We start from the raw sequence: 25,650 nt of genomic DNA on the forward strand, positions 1-25,650 counted from the left end.
TAGCTTCAACAGGGTGGTGGCCTCGTATTGCCTTCAGACCATAAATGCTTAACTACTATTACAGCTCATACGTGCCTTTCAAGCTTAAGACAGTTTATCAGAAGTGGTGCAGACCTTTTTAAAGATTATATGCCCTGTTATTCCAAAACAACTTGGCTATAATTCACTCCTGAATGACTTTTAGCATCAGTAAAGGAAAAGGTAAAGAGGACAGTAAAGACATTAGGAAAGCTAAATCTGCAAGCCCTCCAATTTAATGCTGAAATGAACTTGCTTATTCAGTAAAGATGAAAAAGCTGCATGTTTTTCAGCGCCGAGGAAATAGCTTTCAAGAAATTTATATGAAATAGCTCAGAATGAATGTTGTCAACTCCTCCTTTAAAGTTCCTTTGACAGATAGCAATACATAGGTAGCCAAGTCATTGCTCAATTACATTAACTTCCATAAACTCAGGGGAGCTGTTGAGCAGAGAATTTAGAAGGAGTTCATTACTTACCAGGCACGCTTTAAGGGATATTGTTTATGCTGTACAAGCATTTGAGGTTTAGCTAGACAGATGAGTGGAACAGAACGCGGATGAAACCTAGAAAAGAAAATCAAGTGATACTCTTACAGAGTGCTTACCATCATCTTCTTTTTTAAAAAAAATAACCAGTGGGATTTAATAATAACCACCTTAGAATATTTCCACTAAAATGAGATTGTGCCACACATCTTTAATCCCAATTAAGGCATTTTTAACAACTATGGTGTTGCAGAGGAGCCACGGGGATTCACTTGAACAAAAGGCTCCATTATTAAAAGGTCAATCTACCCATTATCAGAAACATAGGAAATGGCACTTCCAAAACACTTGAAATGTTTCCATTCCCATTCGTAAATTATTTTCTTAAACTACAAAAATCCCATCACAATTACAGTTACCCTATCTAGTCACAGAAGTCACACAAATTAGTCTGGCCATTCCTTTGAAATATTCTTCTCCACTTGCTTTACCACAGAGCTTTTACGATCTTCCAAAAGATGTTAATGGACAGTAAATGAGTGAACTGTTTCCAATCCAACCTGTTTGAGAGGTATAGTCCCCTTTCATGTAAATGGGTATGACAAACAGACTTTGGGGTTTGCAAAGGCATTCTGTTGCAATATATGTACTCTTCAACAAAACGAGATGAACTTGCATGTCTTACCCTTACGCATTTAGCAAAAAATAATTATAGGTTGGGCTATTCTTTTTTGTTTGTTTTTGCCAGGCCGCCTGGAGTCATCACACACAGCCCCCCAAAATCAAGCTCTGATTGAAAGTATCCAAAACATTGGAAGAGTTTCAGCAGATAAAGACCAGTTTTCACTGAGGAAGCAAGCCTGTGGCTGGGCTGTAGCACTACAGCCTCACAGTATTAATTTCTCCTGCATTCATTTTAAAAAAAATGCTTTAGAAAACTAGGTGTCAAGATGAAGGATTCCAACCTCACTTTTTCATGGCATGCTAGTTTTCTAAGTGCCATGATTTTGATTTTTTTTTGGGGGGGGGAGTGAGAGCTACAGCCCACACTCAGGTTTACCACCTCAGTGAAAAGTAGACCCAAATCAATCTATTTTATTGGCAAACGTTCCCGATGCCAGAAAGCTTACATATGCCAAATTGTGTGGTTGTGTCACAAACATGCTTGGATGTGCCAAACATTTTACTTCTGCCAATATCCGTTCCTACAACCTGCTGCTGTTGCTCGAGCTAAAAATTCTGGAGAGTTTCAGAAAGATGGATTTCCTAAACAAGAGACTCTCTCACAAACATAGAGCCCTGACTCAACTCATTTCTGCCAGGGCTGGCTGACAGTCTAATCCCATTACTTTCAAGGGAGCTGAATTTGTGACAGTCACTCAATAATAATAAAAAATAGAATCAGGGAGCAGAAAACAAGTAATAAAAAGCAGGAGTTGTGTTTTTTTTACAGTGTGTGTGGAGTGTGCTTAAAGTGTAAGTGAATTTACATTGTGTGTAGTAAACAAATAACCTGAACAAGATGAAGGACTGGGTGTAATCGAAATGAGAGGGTAATGGACTGAGCTAGTCGCTATTATATCCTGACTAATTTAACACTTGTGAGAAAGCATGTATTGATCAGTATCTAGATTTATGTTATGCTAGTCATGGTGGCGCTATGTGAAACAGCACCTCCGTGCTCTAACCCAGAGAGTGGCTTGCTTTATAGGGGGCTGCCACCATCTGTATCAAAAAGCCATTCTGCATGTGGAGAACTCAGCATTGTTGATAACCTTTATAGTAGCACTCTGCCTCCAAGAAGCAGTTGCAGTTCTGTTTTCCTTTGCCAAGCATGTATAAAAGGATAATAGAATAAATGCTGGTGTGAAGTGTGGGAAATTTTCCTCATGGATCTCATAGACCCACAAAAAGTCTATTTTTCTCTAGACCAGGGGTCAGCAACCTAAGGCCCATGGGCTGGAAGCAGCCCACGGAGGTTGTTTGACTGGCCCACTAGCTGCCCCCAAACTGTGCCGCCTGCTCACGTGCTGCCCTAAACTGGCACAGCATGGCATGGGGACTTGCTTATGCGGTGCTGGAAATCATGTCTCCACACACTCAGACACCAAAAATTGCATCTGTGCAGGCACAGGTGCTGAAAATCGCAGGCGCACATGCGATCTGGCCCACAGAGGGATCTCCACAGGACTGATCTGGCCCAAGCAAGATAAACCTTGCCGACCCCTGCTCTAGACTTCACAGGAATACATCCCAGACCCGAGGATTTGTGTTCTTGGCTGTATTCCACAGTTTATTAACTCAGTCACTGAAGCTTAATACATGGTTTTAATTATACACATAACATGCAGGTAGATGGAAGCACTAATTGTTTGAAATATTGCTAGAGACTTACGACCAAAGATGTGGCTGATTAGTTCAAATCCATCTGAATTTTTGAGCCTTGCACTTCCAAATCCTTATTGGTCTGTCAGACCAAATGTTTTACCAATCTTGACTGTTGCCTTACTTGTATGTTCTTTCTCTTCCTGATAATGGCACAGTTTCTCCTATGTGTAGGCCCCAGAACATTTCTCTTATAACCAATCACTAACTGTTATTTCATTTCTCTCAGAAAAGGGTGTACTAGTTTCCTATATTCTGGTGTTCGCGTAGGAACTTTCATACAATTCCTTTTCATCAGCATTACTTACTTGTAAGACATCTATGCAATACTTGTTTTCTTTTTTTAAAAAAAGGGTTTAGGGGTACTCGCATTTTCCTACTCATATTGAAACACTGCCCCTCAATGAGGCCAAATCTGGATTCACAAAATGTTTAGGGGTATGCGTACCCCTGCATTCCCCCAGAAAAAAGCACTGCATAGAGCAAGGAGTGAGACCATGCCCCTATACATGAGCAAATGTTCACATGTTGGGCTAAAACAAAGCATTGTATCTTCCTTTATGTACTCTTTCATAATACTGCTTTTAACACTATTAAACGACAAAGGATAGATTCTATATACATATACATGCATACACGTGCTGTAATATATTTTGAGATTGCTGAATGAGCTGCCAGCAGTGACTTAATAAAAGCACTCTAGTAATAAATTAGATTGCCCAGAGATTGTCAAGTGTGTGTGCATGTTATACATACAAGCCTCTTTTGTGCGTCCTATGAGTACCATCACTTCTACCTGAATACAAAATCAGTGTTTCAGCTTCACATTTTTGCTTTGGTAGGACCTGAATCAGCTTCAATGTCATCTCTTCTTTGCTTTAGAACTGTTATTATTTTGCAATAAACAGAGCTTAAAAGGCACTTTCCCTGCAAAGGCAAGGATATTGTACCTTGTAATTTGTGACCTTGCATGCATACCCAGTTTTCCTAGTTTTTAAGTTTTCGAAGACCAAACGCCTCTCACATAATTGTGTTTCAAGGACTTCATTCTGCCAGAGTTGTCAATAACCAAATCTGTCACTGTCAGGCATGCTAATTCCTATACAAGTCCAGCTATTGTTCTTTCCCACTGCCTCCAGGGACGCTGACTTGCTCATAGACAGCACATGCAGAGGTTCAACATGCAGAGTCATCCCCTACTGGCTCATTACTTAGCATCCCCTGCTGATTTTGCCATCCAACAGAGAGAATGATTTGATCCTGGCAAATAAATTTGTCAGGGGTGGACCAGTTCAAATATTATTCTGTTTGGAAGAAAAACATCTGTGTAATGATGCAGCTATCTGGGCCACCGATACTGAGAAAGCTGATCTAGCGGGGAGAGAGAAAAAGAGAGGGAGAGGGAGAGAAAGGACACTGGCACAAGCTTTTAAAATGGCAAACTTATCTAAGCTGTTCTATGACCTGACTGCAGCATGGCATTAGGAATGCTATGCTAGTCCCAAGCCTTATAATACATATGGAGATTTTCATGTTAACAGTTGCAGCAATTACAGAATTTCAGCTCTGGGATATCTTTTGCAGCACTTCATGTGAATCCTGTTCAGGTCACTCACGGATTATTAACAGAATTAAGGTCCTGGATATTTGTGAAAACCTACACAGAATAATTTCCAATCCAAGCAGATCCCAGGGGAAAGAGTCGTGACACCAGGTTTGAGGGCTAAAAATGGTTGACAAATTCATTAACTTAAAAAAAGATTACTCACTATTGCAGACAAAGAAGCCCCTCCAGAGTAGATTAAACTTGCTGAATTTCTGGTAGATCCAAAATAAATATATATATTGCTGTTATGCATATTGTTGTACATTGCCTTGATTTTTTTATGAGTTGGCAGCATATTTATTTTTTATAAAAATAAATCAAATTACGGGTGCTTTTAAAGTGTTTTTAAGGCTCTAATTTACTTATTCTTGTTCCAGAATTGGATGCAGATTGCAGGCATGGCCACCCCTTTTGAGAGGATGAAACCTGCCAAATTTTAGAGAGGTAGACATATGGGGTGGAAGACAGAAATCTCATTCCTTTCCCTAGTTATTTGAAAAGGTGAAATGTGCTTCTAGGCAAGAAACCTGCCAAAAAGTTTAGACAAATAGATCCAGGGGCTATAGTGACAAGTGATTTTACCTTTGTTATAAAAACCTTGAAAAGTCACCAGTGGGGTTTTTTAATTATTTCCCTTATTTAAAGTACACTCCACAAAGAGAGATAGTGCGTAATACTTTTTAATTGTTAGAAAAAATGATTGTGAAAGAAACTGTTCACCTCAATAGTCTTATGTCTCTTATAACCAAAACTCAGAGAATGGCAACCCCCATGAAGAACTCTATTCAACATCTCTCCCTGTCATAGAATCATAGAATCATAGAGTTGGAAGAGACCACAAGGGCCATCGAGTCCAACCCCCTGCCAAGCAGGAAACACCATCAGAGCACTCCTGACATATGGTTGTCAAGCCTCTGCTTAAAGACCTCCAAAGCAGGAGACTCCACCACACTCCTTGGCAGCAAATTCCACTGTCGAACAGCTCTCACTGTCAGGAAGTTCTTCCTAATGTTTAGGTGGAATCTTCTTTCTTGTAGTTTGGATCCATTGCTCCATGTCCGCTTCTCTGGAGCAGCAGAAAACAACCTTTCTCCCTCCTCTATGATCCCTGTGATCACTGTCATTGGAGTGCCCTGTGAAAAGGCCCTGACACTAAAAACTAAACCTGCCCATCGAAAGGAAAGATCCCACCCTCCTCTCCGCCCATTAGCCTCTAAGACTCTGGGAGTTTTCCCAGTCAACTTGGTTTCTTTTCTTGGAGGGGGGGGCTATGCATTTAATTCTTTGGAAAACTGAGGCTAGGGCAGCTTGGAAGCTTGTAGAGTCCCTGATCTGCCAACAGATGACGTGTTAAGGGGACAATCTCACTCAGGAACATGAAATCATGACCTGTACCCTCCTGCACAGACACAGAGTTGAGACACACTCCTAGTGTATATTTAGGCATACAACTCTAAACAATCCAGATATACAATACCATTCTAGCTTATTATGAGGATAACATCTACTTTTTAAAAAATCTGGCTATTCGGTTTCCCACTAAGTGTCCTAATCACCATATTACTTTGAATTATGTTTTTTTTAATTATTTTTAAAAATGTATTTTATTTAATGGGTGGAAGCAATTAAGTGATGCATATTATCTCCTATGGTGATGCAAGCTTTTCAAAGCTGAAGACCTTGTAGTGCAACCAGACCACACATTTTGGTCACTTCTCTTGCCTTTATCTGAACATTTTTTGTTTGTTTCTCAAACTATGGCTACTACTTTATGGTTTTTTTAAAAAACTGAAAAGTTACAGGTAGGAAAATATGCCCTTTGAGTGATCCACTCAAAGTGTAATAAGCGAAATAACTCTGTTCTAAAGGAAGCCATGCAGTCTATTGAAGAGAGCTCTCCAGCCACCTTCCCTTATTTTACACATTTCTTTGGACTGTACATGTGCCAAGCGGCTGTTAGTGGTGGTGTTAGAAAGGGCCAAGAGAGCATGAAAACAAGGCAGCTAAATTGCTGCAGCTCACAATTCAGTTCTACAACTTTCCAAAAGGATGAAGTCTCTTAGGAGTTTGTCTGAAATTGGGATCTATATTTGTACATGGTGTGAGACCAATCTTTTAGGAAAGTGCGTACAGGCAGAAGCATTATCCTATTTCCGAGATATTGGGAGATGTCATAAAATGTGAAAACCCTGACTGAGACCAGCATTTAAGAGCACATTGCAAAGGCAGCCTTCATTTAAAGGCACAAAATTTTACACACTGGACTTATTCATGGATATTTTCATGTCTAGAACATTTTTAACAAGACCATCTATTTTTATTTTTACTTTAGGAACAGCCCTGAATTTTAGTTATGCATTTAAACATTTCTCATTTTGTATTTCATGACTGAATCCTAGATATTAAGGGAAGGGGAACCTTATCAACAATGCTGTGCTGCAGAATCCAGCAAGAAAAGCTTTGTGCTCATCACACTGAGAAATGGAAAGGGTCAGGAGTCTGGGATTTAGAAAAGGGAAGGGACAGGGAGCCCAGAGGGAACAACTCTGAAAGCAAGCAATGTGTTGGCAGAGGGAAGCCTGAAGGAAGAGTAGATGGTGATAACAGGACAGCATGAACCTGCCCCCCCAACCTGCCCCCAACATAACCAGACACCTTTGGTTGCTCAAAGGAAAGTCACTTTTCACATGTTCAAGGGCACTTGATTTTCATTGGTTGGCATATATAAACAGCAGTTCCACATGGGCTCCTTACCATCAGCTGGTAACAGAGCTGGTCTAGGAAAGGGAACATTGGAGCTAGAAGCTAGCAGACCTCCAAATGTCCCTATTTTCCAGGAATAGCCATCCCCAACCTTATGCCCTCAGTGCCCATCAGCCCTAGTCTGTGTGGCCAACAATCAGGTGAATGGGGTTGTAGTCCAAAACATCTAGAGCAGCCGTTCCCAACTGGTGACTCCAGGGGATCTGTGGCTCCGTTCACTCAACGAAAACAACCATAGGGATATCATTTTTTCAAAAGTAGGAATTCCATGGCTTGGCTTTTGAAAAACAGGGGGCCTGCAGTACTTAGCTAATTGGGAACCACTGATCTAGAGGGTGGAAGGCTGGTGGAAAGCCTGAAAGAGAAATTCTGGCTAATACAGTTTCTACTTTCACTTCAGCATTGTGATCTGGCAACACCCAGGGACCAGTGAAGGATGAAAAGCAATATTAACTTGAACAAAACAGCCAATTCTTGAGTCGAGAAATCTGATGCCTTTATTTAATCAAGCATCATGGGGAAGAACAGCACTGCATCTAAGAAGAAAACTTAGATGTCTTAGACTCCAGTGCTGAACATATCAATAAGAATTCCTTCAAAGTAAATTTAATGCATATACTTTAATGAGGAAGGCCAGGTGGATATAAAAGAGGAAGTGCATTTTCTCTTCTCATTAAGAATAAAGGGAAACATCATAAATAATCGCCATCACTATTCTGTTTGAGGGGAATTCCTTATGAAAGTTATATATTTCATTAAGGTAAAGGTAAAGGGAGCCCTGATCATTACGTCCAGTCGTGACCGACTCTGGGGTTGCGGCACTTTATCTACTTGCATTTGATGTGCTTTCGAAATGCTAGGTTGGCAGGAGCAGGGACCGAGCAACGGGAGCTCACCCCATCGCAGGGACCCAAACCGCCGACCTTCTGATCAGCAAGTCCTAGGCTCTGTGGTTTAACCCACAGCGCCACCCGCGTCCCCATATATTTCATTACCTTTTCATAAATGTCTTAGGAAGCAAGCCACCCACATATGGAATAGCACTGAGTTTACTAGATTTTTCAGATACAAATACTATGAACAACTAATACAAAAATAAAAATGATAAAGCAATATTGGTAAGGAAATCCTCGATGCTAAGGTTTAATGTGCCACTAAATAAAGGTTTGGTATTGGGCGTGCTGCTCACCACATGGCAAGAGATGATGGTCCATTTTCACTGCAGCAATTCTATGCTGATATTATAGGCAAATGTACAAAATATATAGGACTGACATATTGGGTCAGGTAACACCAAGACACAATTTCAGCATAGTTTGCTGCGTGCAAACATCTATCTGGTGCAGGGCTCTAAAGTTAGTAGGTGAGAGGCTCATTTCCTTCTTCCATCCTGTCCTTTCCTGTTCTTTTTTATTATATCATTTACATTTATTAGAATTATTTGCTCTTTGACTTCAAAAGCTAAGTTTCTATGAGTTTTATTTCATAGGTCTATTGCTAAGGTCAAACTAAGGTAATCTAAAGAGCTTGATTTCTCTGCTCTATAGAAATGAGACGTCACTCTTGCACAATGGACTATTGACTAAATGGTGTGTGAGGAAAGAGTGCCACTTACTGGTTCATCAATAATGTCACTTTGTTTCAGCAGGAAGAAGTCTAAATCAACGGGGACCATCCCTTCTGTCTTTTATTGAATAACTACTAATTACAGCAACTGTCCCCCAAATGCTGACTTCAAGTACTTCCTAAAGTTGCCAATATCTAAACATTTGCCTTTGTCATGCAAAAGGATCCATGCAACCTTTAATGAGCCAATGACTGGGTAAGCACACCATCCCTTAAGCACAACTCCATTCTTGTCAGAGGGGACAGCAGGTGAGAAGAGCTTATCAGATTGCCTTCTAAGGGTAATGAGCCATATTCAGAATACATGTTTTATGTATGTAGAGATAGGACAGCTGAACAGATTGGGTTGGGTTGGATAATGCTAACTGTATTTCATTGATCTACCATTTTGTTTAATTGTTATAGCTGCCCTGAGATCCTTTCTAAGGATTCTCTCATTGCGAGAGGTGAGGTTACAGGGAACCAGGCAGAGGGCCTTTTCGGTCGTTGCACCTGCCCTGTGGAATGCCCTCCCTGCAGATGTCAAACAGATAAAAAGCTATGTGGTTTTTAAAAGACACCCGAAGGCAGCCTTCTTCAGGGAAGTTTTTGAATGTGTGGTGTTTTATTGTGCTTTTACTCTTTTTGTTGGGAGCTGCCCAGAGTAGATGGGTGGCATGAAAAAAAAATTTAGTTGTTGTTGTTTAAATAGTGTTTAGCAGTACACACAGGGTAGGCCTCAGACATTTCGGCGCCTGAGGTGAACCAGAAAATGGTGTGCGACACACACAGGAAGAAGGGGTGAGTGAAGATCTACATGTGGCATATTCCTTGGAGGCTGGATCTACAGTGGTACCTTGGGTTATAGACGCTTCAGGTTACAGACTCTGCTAACCCAGAAATAGTGCTTCAGGTTAAGAACTTTGCTTCAGGACGAGAACAGAAATTGTGCTCAGGCGGCACAGCGGCAGCAGGAGACCCCATTAGCTAAAGTGGTACCTCAGGTTAAGAACAGTTTCAGGTTAAGAACGGACCTCTGGAACGAATTAAGTACTTAACCCGAGGTACCACTGTACTGCTCCTGTGGAGTCTGCTGCCTGAGGCAGTTGCCTCACCTTGCCTCATGGATATGTTGGTCCTGAATACACATTTCTAATATTTTGCATGATGCAAGTGGACACACTACACTGTACTTGAGTTATGTTTTAGTGGTGCAGAGATTGGTGGATTATATTCTTAGACTGTACACTCAGGGCACAATTCACCTAAACAGCCCCGCCAACACAAGCCTTGCACAAGGATTTAGCTTACATAATGGGTCTGTTCCCTCTCCCCGACCCCATGCACCCTGAAACTGGCTCAGGGGAATGAGGAGGACGCCCAGAACAGTAAAAAAAGGTAAAGAACAGTACATGGGAGAGGAGGGAGTGGTGTTCCCTCAGGCAAACTGAAACGTTTGCACAGATGAAACGACTGGAAAAGCATGATTTTGAACTCCACACTCAGTAGTAAAATCATGGCATCATAGAGTTGGAAGTGACCCCAAGGCTTATCTAGTTCAATCCACTGCAATGCAAAAATCATAGTTAATATTTGCATGAATTTCACTATATGAGCTACAATTTGGGAAAACTGTTGATTTTTTCCGTCAACGTATGGAAAAATCCATACAATGGCAGTTGTACTAAAGAGCTAACTAGAATCCAGCTAGGACTCCTTCATTACTGTGTGCCCAGTGATCCACAAGAGGCTTGGCTGCTGGATGTTATTTGGGGGGAACTGACAAATGATGAACCCATTGGCTAGAGTGCACACAAGCAGTGAAATGCAGCATTCCCAAGCAGAACATTCTGTCAGCCCTGGGGATGGTGGCAAAATTTGCTGCAAGCAGACTGAGCATCAGACTGGCTTACAGTCTGCTTGTCCGCTCTCTTTGCAAAGCGGTCTTGCTCGCAGCAACTTTCTGTAGACATCCTTGATACCATTTTGGTTTTTTTCAAGTATGACAACATTAATTCTGCTATGATTTAGTCAGCTACCATCACCATCAGTGTTTGAGCTTAGCTGTCTGCTAACTGGGTACTGCTGAAATGTGTATTCACTTTAATTTCTGTCCCATTGATTTAGCCATTAACCACCATTAACATTCATTGTTCTATTGTTAACCTTTCTCTTGCTTTTTGCCCACTATGTAACTTAAGTCAAATGCACGCAGAAAGCACAGTCATTGTCTTAATGTCTTAATGTGAATTTAGTATATTTACCATTAATGAATAGGGGAAAGTTAAGTTGCATAGGGATATATAATAAATAATTAGAATTCCACCTAACCCTCATAGTGTATAACATCTGAGGTCACATAGAAATATGTAAGGTTCAGTTTAATTTATAACTAAAGATGTTTCATAAGTTCAAAACCAGAAGGAACCAGTATTATTCAAATAGAACTGTTGTTGTAAGGATTAAGGAGATAATTGTGTGAGATGCTTTGAAAACTCTAAAGTGATCTTTAATGCTAAATATTATCATATAATATTGGAAGAAACAAGGTTTTTTAAATAAAAAAACCACCTAAATTCCAGATATATAGAAAATAGAAAACTCACTCTATCTTTAACATAAAATAAAAATAAAGCATTGATTCAGATATGCTGCAATTATGGGTTGTTTACTTTCTATCATACTACAGTTTGAATATGTGAGGGGGGAGTTAATAAGAGGGATTTTCATTAAGGAATTGAGTCAAGTGTTTTAATTGTTAGCAAATATTTGTCATATCAAAGGATACCGGTAAAAATCAATATGGAAGAAATTATTAAGGAGTCAGAGTGCGCTTTTGAAAATGCTGGAGGACATAATTGCATACTGATGTCCCTTATGTAGGCTCAGCAAATATTTGTAACATCAGGAAAGCATGAAACTGTGTATTCTTTATTGGACAGAAAACACAATTTATTGAGCCACTGTATCCACTACGGGTGAAGCTTACCCAAAACATTCAAATATTTATCTTTCTGTATACCTATACTCCCGTGACTCTAACAGAAAGCAGTTGTTTGAAATATATTAATCCTTTTTCTCCTAGCTTTTAAATTGTGCCTAATAATCAGCAGCAGTGTAGCTCCCAAAGGAGAGGCAAAACTTATGCATTGTAATAGTGACCTCCAGTGGTAGTAGCCAGGAAATGACAGATAGCATCCTGGAAAATAGTCAGAAACATAAGTTGTCTGTCTTAATATTTCTTGTTTCAATAGAGCACTTTAAAAAACAACAACAGTGAATGTTTCACTGTGTTGAATCTCATTATATTGACAATGGTAGCTGAGGTTTAGCCTGTTTAACATTATCAGTTTCAATTGAAAAAGAAAAACTCCATTTGGGATTCCTAGTACAATTTTACTAATCAATAAGCGTTTAACAGTTTTCTACCTGGAATGTCAGTGAGTGCAATCCTACTAATGAACAAACATGCTACAGTGCAGTCTGCTATATGTCTACTCAGAAATAAATTGAGTTCAGTAGGGTTTACTGTGGGTACAGTATTTCAGCCATATATATAATATGCTGTATTATTTAGTTCTATGAAGTATTTATATATCCCATTTAGGCATTATTTCCTCAGTTTAAATCTGAAGGGAATGTGCTTGCACAGCTCTGGAGCATTATGTCAACATGATTTATCAGCTCTAATGTACAGAACTTTCAAGGCATGGGGAATCTGATCTAATGGCCAAGGTGAGGGTAGTTCTGTTTTTCTCGGGGGGGGGTGGGGGGGGCTAATTCCTACTTCAAGCATTGAATTAGCTTGAGTTCCGTGCAGTCAGTGCCTTTTGGGATTCTGAACAAAGGACTTTGAGAAAGTGTAGCTGTCAGGAAGGTGATGGGTGGAAGGTGAAAGACCTTGTGTGAGAGGATCTCCCAGGGTGGAAGAAGAAAGGAAAGCTCCCAAGTGAGAGCTGAGAGGGCCTACCCACTTGTATTTGAGACAAGGGTTCAGATATGCCTCTGATAAAAGACTTTGTATTTTCTTCTTATTTCTCTTTTCTCTTTCCTTTATTTTTTGCTTTCTTTTTGTTTTTATTTAAGCTGTTTTTTATTGTATCGTATGCTAAATAGTTTCAATAAAAAAATTTTAAGGGAATGTATAGGTATTTGAGCCTTCCGTCACAATTAAACCTAAAACCAATCATCCTGAAGCAAAATCAGCTGCCTTCTCTGCACACAGGTACTATCCTGTGGTGAAAGCCCAAGGCCCAGTCTTGCAACCCTCCACACACTGAGGGCTCTATGTTGGCAGTGAGGAGCCATTCAGGGATCTAAATCATGCAGGGAGCTGACCTGAGTAGAACTGGCACACCCACAGAGCAACACAGCTCCCCAACATGGAGAGGGCTTTAGGATCAGTAATGGTGACCGGGGGAAGAGGAGGGCTCTTCATTCCATCACACAATGGTTATTCCATGAGAGGAGGAGGAAGTTTGAGTCATCCTTTCTTTAGCTCCATTTTTCTGTTTTTTTCCAGAAAAATGAGCATTTCTTAACAGCCATATAACACTTTGGGGTGCTTCAGAAACAATACTTCCACTATTGGCACCGCATCTCTAGGTAGGAAGTTCCTTAACCTGGGTGCCATGACCAAGAGCCCCCCCCCCATCTTGCATCACCATGCTGTGAGTAATACCTGTTGGCAAGGAGCACAAGCAAGCCTTGCCTGCTGATCTCAAAGCTTGAGTCAGCAGGACTTGGGAGACTGGCGCCATTAAGCACTTGGATACATAGCCATTCACTATGCCAATACCTGGAACTAAAAAGTAAAAAAAGTAAAGGACCCCTGGACGGTTAAGTCCAGCCAAAAGCGACTATGGGGTTGCGGTGCTCATTTCGCTTTCAGGCCGAGGGAGCCAGTGTTTGTCCACAGACAGCTTTCCAGGTCATGTGGCCAGCAGGACTAAACCGCTTCTGGTGCAACAGAACACCATGATGGAAGCCAGAGCACACAGAAACGCTGTTTAGCTATTTATCTACTTGCACTGGCGTGCTTTCAAACTGCTAGGTTGGCAGGAGCTGAGACAGAGCAATGGGATCTTACTCCATCACGGGGATTCAAACCACCAACCTTCCGATCGTCAAGCCCAAGAGGTTCGGTTGTTGCTCATAGGCAACCAGAGCACTCATTTAAAGATTAGTGTTATCTTGTTACCCAATTTAACTTGGCAGTGGCAGGTAAGCTTTTTTTTCAAATTGATTGTTCTTTTCCTGCATATGGCTAAGGTTACAATACTAAACACAGTCCACCAGCAATGTCTATGTGATCCCTGTACATTTACTGGGACCTGCACTGAAGTTGTTGTACCCACTATGTAGACTTAATGTAGAAGAGGGGTAGCTGATCTCTGGCCCCCTGGATGTTGCTGGACTACACATTGCTTCTATTTCCCTTGATGTGGCTACAAAATTGGTCCTTGAAGTCAATGGGAAGGGAAATTTGCCCTCCCCACCTCCCATCCCAGCTGCAGTGAGTCAGCAGTGCTGTGAATTGACCCCACACCTCTGCACAAGATTGGATTGGATTGCTCTGCCATGAATGGGCTCCCATATAAGCTGGCCTGAATATTCAGTTAATAGACAGAGCTAGGAAGAAGGAAGTGGCCAGTTTCTGTAGCCATTCCCAGATACTGGAGCTCTGTACTTAAGCAGATTCTTTTTGGCTGCTTCTTGTTTTGGTGTTTTGCCAAGCCATTAAGACTTTCCTAGTTAGGAAAGCTTTTGACCTTTAGTGACTGCATTTTACTGCTTGCTTTGTCAGAACTGATTTGTGACCCTTCTGGGTTTTATGATGTTTTGAAACTGCTTCTGTTTTGAAACTGCTGCCTTGCTATTGTTGCTTTTATTGTAATCATTCTACTTGTTAGCTTCCTTAAACTTAGAGATGGATGGGATCAGCTGATTTCTGTTCCATCTCCAGTCTGTATGCTTTCAGTAATGAACCTGCTGATTTAAAATAAATAAATAAATTGCACACATTCCCTTCTAAAATACACATTTTATATACATTTCCCCTGTAAAATATGCGTTCTGCATTCGTCGGGTGGCGCTGTGGGTTAAACCACAGAGCCTAGGACTTGCCGATCAGAAGGTCAGCGTTTCAAATCCCTGCGACGGGGTGAGCTCCCGTTGCTCGGTCCCTGCTCCTGCCAACCTAGCAGTTTGAAAGCACATCAAAGGTACTGCTCTGGTGGGAAGGTAAACGGTGTTTCCGTGCGCTGCTCTGGTTCGCCAGAAACGGCTTAGTCACGCTGGCCACATGATCCAGAAGCTGTACGCCAGCTCCCACAGCCAATAAAGCGAGATGAGCGCCGCAACCCCAGAGTCGTTCGCGACTGGACCTAACGGTCAGGGGTCCCTTTACCTTTACAAAATTCAGAGAGACACGCAGTCTACACTTTTTGTCAATGTATAAGTCTCAGCACTGCCAATTAGGTCAGTTCACTTTAAAACAGACAAAACAATTCTTCTCCATCCCTACTTGAACTCCACAAGGAAAGGCAGGGGATACTTTAAATAAATAAAACAGGCTGATAGTTTTACTCTAAAGCAAGCCTGTGTTTAAAGGCAGGGGGAGTAGTGGAAAGAGAGCTAAATCATTAGGCCAAATGATGACAACTGAAAGCTTAGGTTAGGGCAACACCATGACAGGTCACCTGGTGGTAGGTAACCTGTGACCTTCAGGTGCTATTAGACTATATCTCCTATCACCCTTCACCATAGCCATGCTAGCTGGGCTGGAGTCCAACAACATCTAGAGCACCACAGGTTAGCCACCCTTGCTGCATACTATCCCTTAAGACTGGAGGTATACCATATTTTTCGCTCTATAACACGCACCAGACCATAACACCCACATAGTTTTTAGAGGAGGAAAACAAGGAAAAAAATATTCTAAACGAAATAGTGGATATATGATTTTTGTGGTTCATGCTGTGGCCACAGACATGTGATCTGACAGTGAGTTTGGAGTAGCCCAATGCAAAAATCCTGAGGATCCATGTGGATCCATGCTTTGTAACCACGGAGGAGGGAAGGAAGGGGAACCATGGATCCTCTGCTCATGACTGCAGCAGATCCCCCCCCCCCGCCACCCGCAGGCATTCGCTCTATAACACACACAGACATTTCCCCTTACTTTCTAGGAGGAAAAAAGTGAGTGTTATGGTGCAAAAAATACGGCACTGTGCAAAACATTTCATTCTTCTTTACAAAGCTGAACTGTGAGGGAGTTTACATTGAGCAACGTGTCCCTTTTCTTGTCTCTACTAGCTGAGCTGGTTTGTACCAGCTGGATCTGCGGATGAGCAAGAGGCCCAGTGGTGGCATCCCTGGCAACAGAGAGCCCCCAAACAGGGCCTTCTGAAGGGAGAGGTCTGTGCTGGTCCAAGATCCCCTGGATCCCAAGCCAGTCTCCCAGCCATCAGCAACTGACATTGAGATCAATCCAGATCTGGTTGCTGTACCAGTCTGGATCTGGCACAGGGATGGGGCCTGATTGTCCCCCTCTATCCCCCACCACCACCACATCCCAGCCACCTTCCAAATTTTCCACCATGAATAGGAGGGCTGTGAGTGCAACTGTTGTTCTCCTGCTTCACAAAGCCCTGGCAGCCAAGCTGCAAAGTTTGGATTTTGCACTTGTTTGTTTGTTTTTTTAAAAAAGCTTTACATCCTGCTTTTCAGTTGTGTCCCCAGAGTGGCTCGTGGTGTTTATACGATGTAGTTGGTTGCATTGAAACCCAAACACTTAAAACAAAATGAAAGAAAACCAGGCAAGTGAGATGAAGATCTCATTTCCAGCATTCGCTCCATCTACCTGTCCCCATCTTCTGTGTTCTCCCCAGTGTAGTTCTCTCCAGATTATTCCTTGCTTCCCTACAAGTCATTAGGCAGGCTGAATCAAAAGGGAGTGGAAACCAGTGTTTTTGCATAGGAGGCATTCATATTTCACAAAATAATCTTCAGATGCAAGCATTATGTATACAGGTGTTGGCACACACTTCTCACCAAACCTTTTTGAAATGAAGAGGACTATTTAGAGATGATACTTAATGTGAGTAACTGCTACAGAAGTCCACACAAATGCAATTGCGTAGGTGAACAGGAAAAGCTTCTCACATTCTTTGCAGTGCTTAGCATTAAGCATAATAGGCATCATTTTATGAAATGGCTAACAAATATTGTTGGGAAAATGTTGCTATAACAAGCATAAACTCTGTAACTGGTGTCATGCTGACTACTTATTAAAAGGCATTTGGGTGTGTATATTTTGTTCACACAGACATACACATTCCACTGCATCTATTATAAGAAAAGAACTCTGGTTGAGACATACATTCAACTCTTTGTTTCATTAATTCAGTAACCACATATTTAAAATGTGTATCTTGAATGGGGTTGCCTTCTGTATAAGACTTCAGTTCTTTCCCCCCCACTACTGCCATTGATTTTTTCAAATGTATCAGACCATAAGATATGGCATGCTGTTAGAACAATGAGTCCTATACTAAAACACAGCAATAACCTGTGCCAGACCAAAACAGTCTGAACAGCCCTATCTCAGAAATGCCTCACCTGGGCCTCACAATGATCCCATCCTGAGCCCTGGCTTGATCCTCAATACCAGGGGCACCACTGAGGGAGGGCAGGGGTCAGGGCCCCCCAATATTTACAAGAAGGGGGCCACACCCCTAAAAATTCTGCAATGATCCTCAAAAGCATATGCCAGGACGAAGATGCTTGGCCCTGCTGTATCCTTTTGAGGATCACCAAGGACACAGCAGAGTGACGTGTCTTCGTCCTGGTACATCCCTTTGATGATCCCAAGAGTGCCTCCACTGAAGGCGCGCTGGCAATCTCTGCTGAGAACGCAAGGGGTGAAGCATATTTGCCCTGTGTATCCCTTTCACAAGGTAAGGCAGTTGGCGGTGGGTGAGGGATGGTGGGCCAAGTCAGCCTGGCTAAGCTGGGGGGGGGGAATCACATGTGTGACATCATGCACGCACAATGGCCGCTCCCCAAATGTTGGGCACAAGTCAGTGCACCTGCTCAATACCCTCCAAGCCTCAGAATCAAGGGCAGAAGCAGGCCAGACAGGAACCCAAAAGTGACAAGGAGAGCATCTGCTTGGCCACCAGAGAGTTCTATCAGAAGGGGCTGACTTGGGAGGAAGGGTCTATCCAGGAGGAGAGAAAAGACCCAGCTGCAACTCAATAATGCTCTATCTCAGGCATCCCCAAACTTGGGTCTGCAGCTGTTTTGGGACTACAACTCCCACCATCCACCAATGGTCAGGGATGATGGGAGCTATAGTCCCAAAACAGCTAGAGGGCTGAGTTTGGGGGTGCCTGCTCTATCTTGTTTTGGACTACAGTTCCCATCATCCCTGACCACTTGGTTCTGCTAGCTAGGGATTTGTAGTCCAAAAACAGCTGGAGACACAAAGTTTGGGAAACCCTGGTATAGATCAGCATCCACACCTGCGTTATAGACACCAATGAAACTGGCTTATCAGTTCTTCCTATCAACTTCCCACCCACCTTCCAGTTTTTCCACTTTTTCTGGGTAAAAATTTCTATTACCATGCCTTTAAAAAACAACTAAAGGATAGGGCAGGGTTTTTTTTATTATTATTCTTAAAAATCTGTTTAGACCATTAAGCTCCAACAGTGCAATTTTATACATGTTACCACAAAAGGCCTATTGTTTCCTATGGGGCTTACTCCCAAGTAAGCATGGCTGTATGACTGAAGCCTAAATCCAGTGCTTTCTTGTAAATCTCTACTTGCAGGCAAACAACATTGTGTTTGACTCCCCATTGCAGTGTCCAGCTCTGATTCAGGTTCCACATGAACAGCACAATTTCCTGTTCTATTTAGTCATTTCTAAATCTAAGTGCAAACCCTTTGGGCTTTCCAGACATTTTACCTTGTGTTGCTTGCGTGTGCAGCCAAGCTGGGAGATCCAGGTGGCCACAAACTTCACTCTGTGTCACTGCAAGCCATGCTGTTTTTGCTGTTGGAGGTGTGATGGACCTCTCTGTCCCTATGTGTGTTTTATGCTATAGCTAAGCAGCAGCAGCAACAGGTGTTATAGAAAGCACCATATGTTCCTTGAACATTTCAGGAAAAACCCATGATGGACACATTTCACTGAGCTTTACATAATTGTAAGAACATTACTAGATTCTCCATGGTAGGTACAAGGACCTGGTTGTTTTGCTTTTCTTTATTCATATCCAGCTAATTAAGGATGTTTGAACATTGTCTTGCCTTTTATGAATCCATCTGTTAACTAAGTAGATACTCCAGCATCCCAATATAGGGCGTATTCTGAACACATTTCATCATTATAGTTACCACCCATTTAGACACAAATCATTTTTCATTTCAGAAATCATTTTAGGAACAAGTGTGACAAGATTGCTAGACAGAATGCATTTGTGCACCAAAAATAGCATGTTAAGTCAGGTGGGAGAGCATTCTGTTTGACGGTCACATGCATGCATTTTTGCTGTGCCTATGGAGCCAATAGGGATTAAGTTTTTATTAGCAGATGCGCATTCCAAGCATCTTGTTTGGGAACTTGTTGCTGGCAATGCAAATCTTCTCCAAGCTGCAGTAGTGAAGAGGCAATGGGAGGGAGGTTGGCACAATGTCCCGTCCAAGAGGGAGACATCCCTTTCTTACAAAATGTAGAATAGGAAGTTACTAGTGATAACTAGCTGACATTATAGTGGTCCAACCAGTCTAGAAGCCTATTAATTCTACTCTTACAAGTGGCATCCATAAAGCATTAGGTTGATCCATTAATAATCCTAGAGTTGAAAGAGATGATCCTCTGAGCACTTTTTGAGGGTTCAAACATACTAAACCAGTGTTTCCCAACCTTTTTTGGGCAAAGGCACACTTGTTTCATGGAAAAAATCTCGAGGCACACCACCATTACAGCCCCGTGACGTCAGCGCGCAGCGTCACGCCGGGAGGGACATGAATTGCTAGCAAATTACATAATCACCTCCTTGAGGGCTGGCTCATCTTCTCTGAAGGCAGAACCCCATTAATTAACAGCACAGACTCACACCATAGCCAAGACGAGGGGGGAAAACCTCAGTCATGCACAGTCATGCACATGTGGGGGCTAAATGAGGACGAAGACCGGGCAGAGAGCAGGGTTCAAATCACCCCACCTGGCCAGGACAATCCCTGGGTGCTCCCTTGGGCCACTCGCCTGACCCACCTCGCAGGGCTGTTGTTGCGAGGATAACACGGGGAGAACCACGCGCGCCCCCGGGAGCTCCTTGGAGGAGAAAGCGGGCGATGAATGCAATGCACGAAATATATGAGAGGCGACCAGGTTTTGCAGGTGAGGGGCCCCCACCAGCCTCCGCTTCCAACACCCGGCGCAACGACGCCGAAGTTTCCCCCCGGGCTCGGCTCGGGGAGCAGCGCTGCTCCCCCCGGCTCCCCTTCGCCCTCCCGGCTCTCTCTGCCGCCCACTGGGGACCCCCCTCACCTGCCAAGTCTGGAGCGCCGGTGGAAGTTGCATGCATGCATGCAGGGCGCCGCGTTGCCATTGCATTGCACTGCACTCCATGCAACGCCTGCACGCATGCATTGCCTTGCACGCCCGCCAAGGGGTCTCCCCGCGGTCCGATGCGTCCCCTCCGGTGCGGATGCAGCATTGCAAAAATAACACCCCCTCCCGACGCAGCCCTACCTGGGGGGCAGCCTCCGCCTCCGCCACTCCGCCTCTGCGGGGATCCCCGGGCTGCATCCTGCCGCCCGATCTCCGCGGGGGCGCAGGCAGGCTGCGCGGGGTCTGCGCGGAAGAGCCCCTGCCCACCTGGCCGCTGCTGCTGCGCTCATTCCATGGCCGGGAGAGAGCGCTTCAAACAAAACGCCCGGCCCGCCAGGCCACGCTGGGAAACGTAGTTCGCACACCCCGCGCAGGCGCGGAGCCCAAGGGCGAGGGGACTACGGATCCCGGCAGCCCCCGCGCCGGGGACGGAGGGGGAGAGGCTGGGTGCAGGGATGGAGGGACGGGTGGGCGAGCGAGTGAGTGAGTGGCAGCCGCCAAGCCTTGGCCGAGAGCCAGGAAGGGACTCCCCGGAGGAGGAGGAGGAGGAGGAGGAGGGAGGCGCAGAGCGGGAGGGAGGGAACCCCAGGGGTCATCTAGTGACGGCGCCCCAATCGAAAATTTGACTTAAAAAAAAAAATCTTTCGAATTTTTTAATTTTCCCCGCGGCACACCAGGCAACATCTCGCGGCACACTAGTGTGCCGCGGAACAGTGGTTGGGAAACACTGTACTAAACATCCATTGGCATTCAGTTTATTTTAACAAAGAAAGACTAGAAATTAGAAGATGTAGTTTAAAATAGATTGCTTTGGCCATATTGTTACCATACTGATACTAAATAATAAGAAACACAAATTAAATATTTAATTGTTGCTGGTTCCCTTGAGGAAGGAGGATCCATTTTCCTCTAAGTTACAGGCTGTTTGGGTAGCTAATAAAAGCATTATTTTCCTAATGAATTAGATCTATCCTCAGCTTCACACATTTTCACTTGAGAAAGACAATAATATATCAAAATATATTTGGTGTAAAACTTTTAATCAGAACATTTGCAATGCTTTTACAACAACACAGTAATGGCTGCTGTAGGGGAGAGAATATAATACTGTACAACTATTTGTGTGAAAGTTTAATGCAAGCAAGAGTTTTCCTCTAGGAGCAGATTTTGACCTTGCAGTTCAACAACTGAAATTGTAATTCTTTGCTTGCTGCTGCTCTGAAAAGCAAAGGATACTTCATGTCTCCTGCCTCAAGACCCAATTGCTGCTGTTCTTTGTAACCATCAATCTTCATTTGGCTTGCTTTGCAAAGAAATTAACCTTCCTGTAGTGTTGCCTTCCCCCTCCCCCCCCCACTTATTTTATCGAAGTGTGACATAAGCCTTGAATAGCCATATATGCTTCATGAACATTCCGTGTTACTGTTTAAAAAGCTATAGTGGCAATGTAAGCACTGAATCAGCATTGAGATTCACATGATCAATTTATTTTCTTGTCAAATAAAGCTCTTTAATGGTTTGCATTTTGTACGGTTGGCTGTTTCAATAAAATCTATTTAATTAACTATCAAGATCTGACGGAACACACTTAGGCACTGTCATTCATTTCAAATGAACAATAATTTCCATCAAAGACAACATGCCAACCATTTTAATGAGATATTTCAACCTTAGCAGGGTTTCATGTTAATGATCAAAAATAAATATCTCAGGGATTTTTTTTTTATCAAACTATCATTACTAACCACTTCTCATTAATATTGTGATAGACTGTCACTGCTTATTCACCAAATGCTCCATGCTTAGAACAAATCCTAAAGGGATTATGCAAATCACAGGTAAGTGTGGGGGGGGTGGCCAGCAACATTAGTCTTAATTCATCATTCAATACCTGATACCATTATTGCTTTATTCCCACAGAAGAAACATATAAAGTCCATAGCTCAGGAGTAATCACATACTTTCCAGTCATGAAGTCTTGGCATCCCCTGTTAAAGGACCCCACATAGACCTTGGAAAGTCATTGTCAGCCAAACTAGGTACCACCAGGTAAGATGGACCAATCAGGTGCCTCAGGAAAAGGCAGGTTCATGGGAGATGTGACTTTCAAAAGCAAATGATTTATATGGGGTAAAAATTAATCAACTCACCCACCTTCAGATTTATTTATTTTTTAATATTACAGGTTTCTGGAAGGAAATCTGGAAGAAAGTTAAGTATCAGCTAAATCTAACAGAGTGCAGACAGAGTGATTAAAACTGATTGTGGCTTCCTCTCAGATTTTAAATTCAAAGCATGGGAAATGGTCAGAGGGAGAATGAAAGCAAAGAAGCACACAAGAGGATTGTGCTTCAGAAGCCTTCATAATAAAATATAGTAATTAGTTTGAAGAAAATCCCATAAATTTACAGGAATTCAAATTGCAGAAGGATAGAACAAATTATTTTACACAGAGTAATAAGCAAGCCATTACAAGGCCCTGCCCACATTCCTTCCTGACTACAAAGTTCACGTCCCATTTCATAAAAACACTCTACTTTTTTTAAAAAAAACACCTCAGAAATTAAAACTTGCTCCTTCCACTTTACAATAGCTAGGGAGCTCACAGTCAACTAGACCTGTTAGCAGAGGACCTCATGAATGGTGACATGAATGCATACACTTGAGGGCAATTAGCTATCATGCATATTTTTGCTTAAAGTATGGAGATCTTTGTCTGAAGAACGGTGTTTTAAACCAGAGCTTTCCAAACTGTGTGTCACGACACATTAGTGTGTCGGCTGCAGTCGTCTCGGGACTGGAAAGAGGTTGGTTTAACTTCCAGTTTGCTAGTAAAACTGAATTACTGTTGCAAAATGATGTGTGCCTAAAAAGTGTGTCACCAACATGAACAGTTTGGAAAGCTCTGTTTTTAGCAATGAGCCATTCTTCATAATCTCTTTGAAAACATTGAAGTCAGCTGAATATAGCAATAAATATCAATAAAAATAAATTGTTGTTGTTTTGTAATTGTTTACAAATATACATGCAATGTTTCTTGTCACCAACCCATGCTACAAAATACAGATAGAGACATTTGGAGGACTATGTTTGGCACTTGGGTCTGAGGTTACACAATTTCCATTGAAAAATCACAAGTAGCCCAGAAAGATATGGGGTATGCATCTGCCATGCACAGTGCATTAAATAGGTTAGCCTCCCTAAAAAGCAGGCGGATCGATATTTAGCCAAAATGCTGGGAGGTGAGGCAAGTGTTCCTGTCCCAACATGCCATCCACCACTAGCTCTGTAATGCCATTTGTGCCTGCAACAGGTCCACTTCAGGGTATGAATTCAGATGGGAAGGAAAATGGACTACAGATTCTTAGGAATTCATCTAGGCGATTAGTGTACAGTGGTACCTCGGGTTAAGTACTTAATTCGTTCCGGAGGTCCGTTCTTAACCTGAAACTGTTCTTAACCTGAAGCACCACTTTAGCTAATGGGGCCTCCCGCTGCCGCTGCACCGCCAGAGCACGATTTCTGTTCTCATCCTGAAGCAAAGTTCTTAACCCGAGGTACTATTTCTGGGTTAGCGGAGTCTGTAACCTGAAGCGTATGTAACCCGAGGTACCACTGTATATTATCAGCCAAGAAGATGGTTTCATTTTCTTCCTCTCCTATCTGTGCTTTTTCGTGCGGACCAACAATGGAGGAAATAAAACGCAAGAGCTTAGATAAGAAACTAATCATATCTGAACAAGTACAGGAACTGTAAGAGAACGGAAAGGAAAGGTCATAGTACAGATCAATTACACAGTCACTGATTGAATAAAAGACAGTAATTCAGTTGGAAAAACCTTTCTTCATTCTTGTGGTTTATGAAGAGCCGTAGAGGCCTGCAATTGAATTGAAACCGCCTAGAGTTCCCTTTGGGGCTACCAAATGATACTGTTAATCACTGTTACTGTTAGTACAAAAACTGTAGCCAGATATAAAACAAATAATGAAAAGACTCCGCCGCACCTTGGGCATTGGATACCTGAAGGAACTGGGGAGGCGTATAGTATTGTATTGCATACCAAAGCCATATTTCAGACAATTGGACTCTACCAGTGCTTGATAATAGTGTCTCCCCTCTCTTCCTACCCTCTATTTACATAGTGCTTGTCTCTGTGGAACCTCGTTGTGAGGCTGTAAAGCAGCAGCAGGGCTCTCGGGACAGTAATCCAATCTCAATAACTAATCTCTTAATCTAGTTTGAAATACTGATTCAATGCCGGCCACCTTGGGTTGAGCTTTCTATTATATTATAATATCAGCAAAGCTGCTCCCTTGGAAGACAGATGTAACCCTTTCAGCACTAACTCTTCATCTCTGGGAAAAACGTCAACAGGACAACTTCGGCCTTCAATCCCTCACCCACTATCCCAGCCCACCCATCAAGAAAAGAGGAAGACTGCAGTCTTACACCCACCTAGCTGAGAGTAACTCATTTAACTCAATGGGAATTGCTTCTGAATAGACAAGCGCCTGTGTTCTAAACAGGGAAGCCCTATACATGTCTACTCAGAGGTAAACCCCACTGAGCTTACTGGGACTTCCTTCCAGGTAAGCATCTATGGAGTTTCAACCGTCAAGTCCCAAAGGTGCTGTTTATTTGTTTGCTTGCTTGCTTACTTGCTTTGGCGTATTTATAATCAAAATTCTCCAGGTGACTCACTTGAAACACAATAAAACAGGCAATGGTGTACTTGTTACCAGAGCAGGACAAAGTTGTATACACTATATAAAGGTATATATAGTTCTCCAATGTTTCAAGAAGTGCCATTCTGCCACTGACTTCCTGACCTGGAATTGACTATTGAAACAAATGGATCCCTCATAGGCCAGGGCTACCTCACTGGGCTGGCTTTTGATGTCTGTCATAGCTCCAGCTCTGGTTGCAGAAGCAGGAGGCACTGGAGGAGCAATGAAGCCTCTCTCACACGCCTCCAAAGTTGGAAATGTAAATGTGTTGCATTTTATTGTGACAAATGCAATGCATTTCAAGTGCTTCTCTTCTACAGCAGAACAAAAATAATTTCCATCTCTACATATCATCATAAGGAACTCACAGTAATTGTCATTTGCATTTGACACTTTTCAAAGAACTAGCTTTCTTTATTGTCCCTTTTATAA

At 42.6% G+C, this 25,650-nt stretch overlaps 1 long non-coding RNA gene across 4 annotated transcripts in view; it reads right to left on the reverse strand.

Moving 5' to 3' along the window:
* LOC309530830 overlaps positions 1 to 25,650 on the reverse strand; it is a 572,302-nt gene that overhangs the window by 402,247 nt on the left and 144,405 nt on the right. For all 4 annotated transcript variants that reach the window (XR_014218919.1, XR_014218920.1, XR_014218921.1 and 1 more), the window contains exon 3: positions 498 to 584. This is a non-coding gene — a long non-coding RNA (uncharacterized lncRNA). The remainder of the gene's footprint in view (positions 1 to 497; positions 585 to 25,650) is intronic.

Source organism: Podarcis vaucheri (genome assembly GCF_965113315.1).
Source record: "Podarcis vaucheri genome assembly, chromosome: 4".
Classification (NCBI taxonomy): Eukaryota; Metazoa; Chordata; class Lepidosauria; order Squamata; family Lacertidae; genus Podarcis; species Podarcis vaucheri.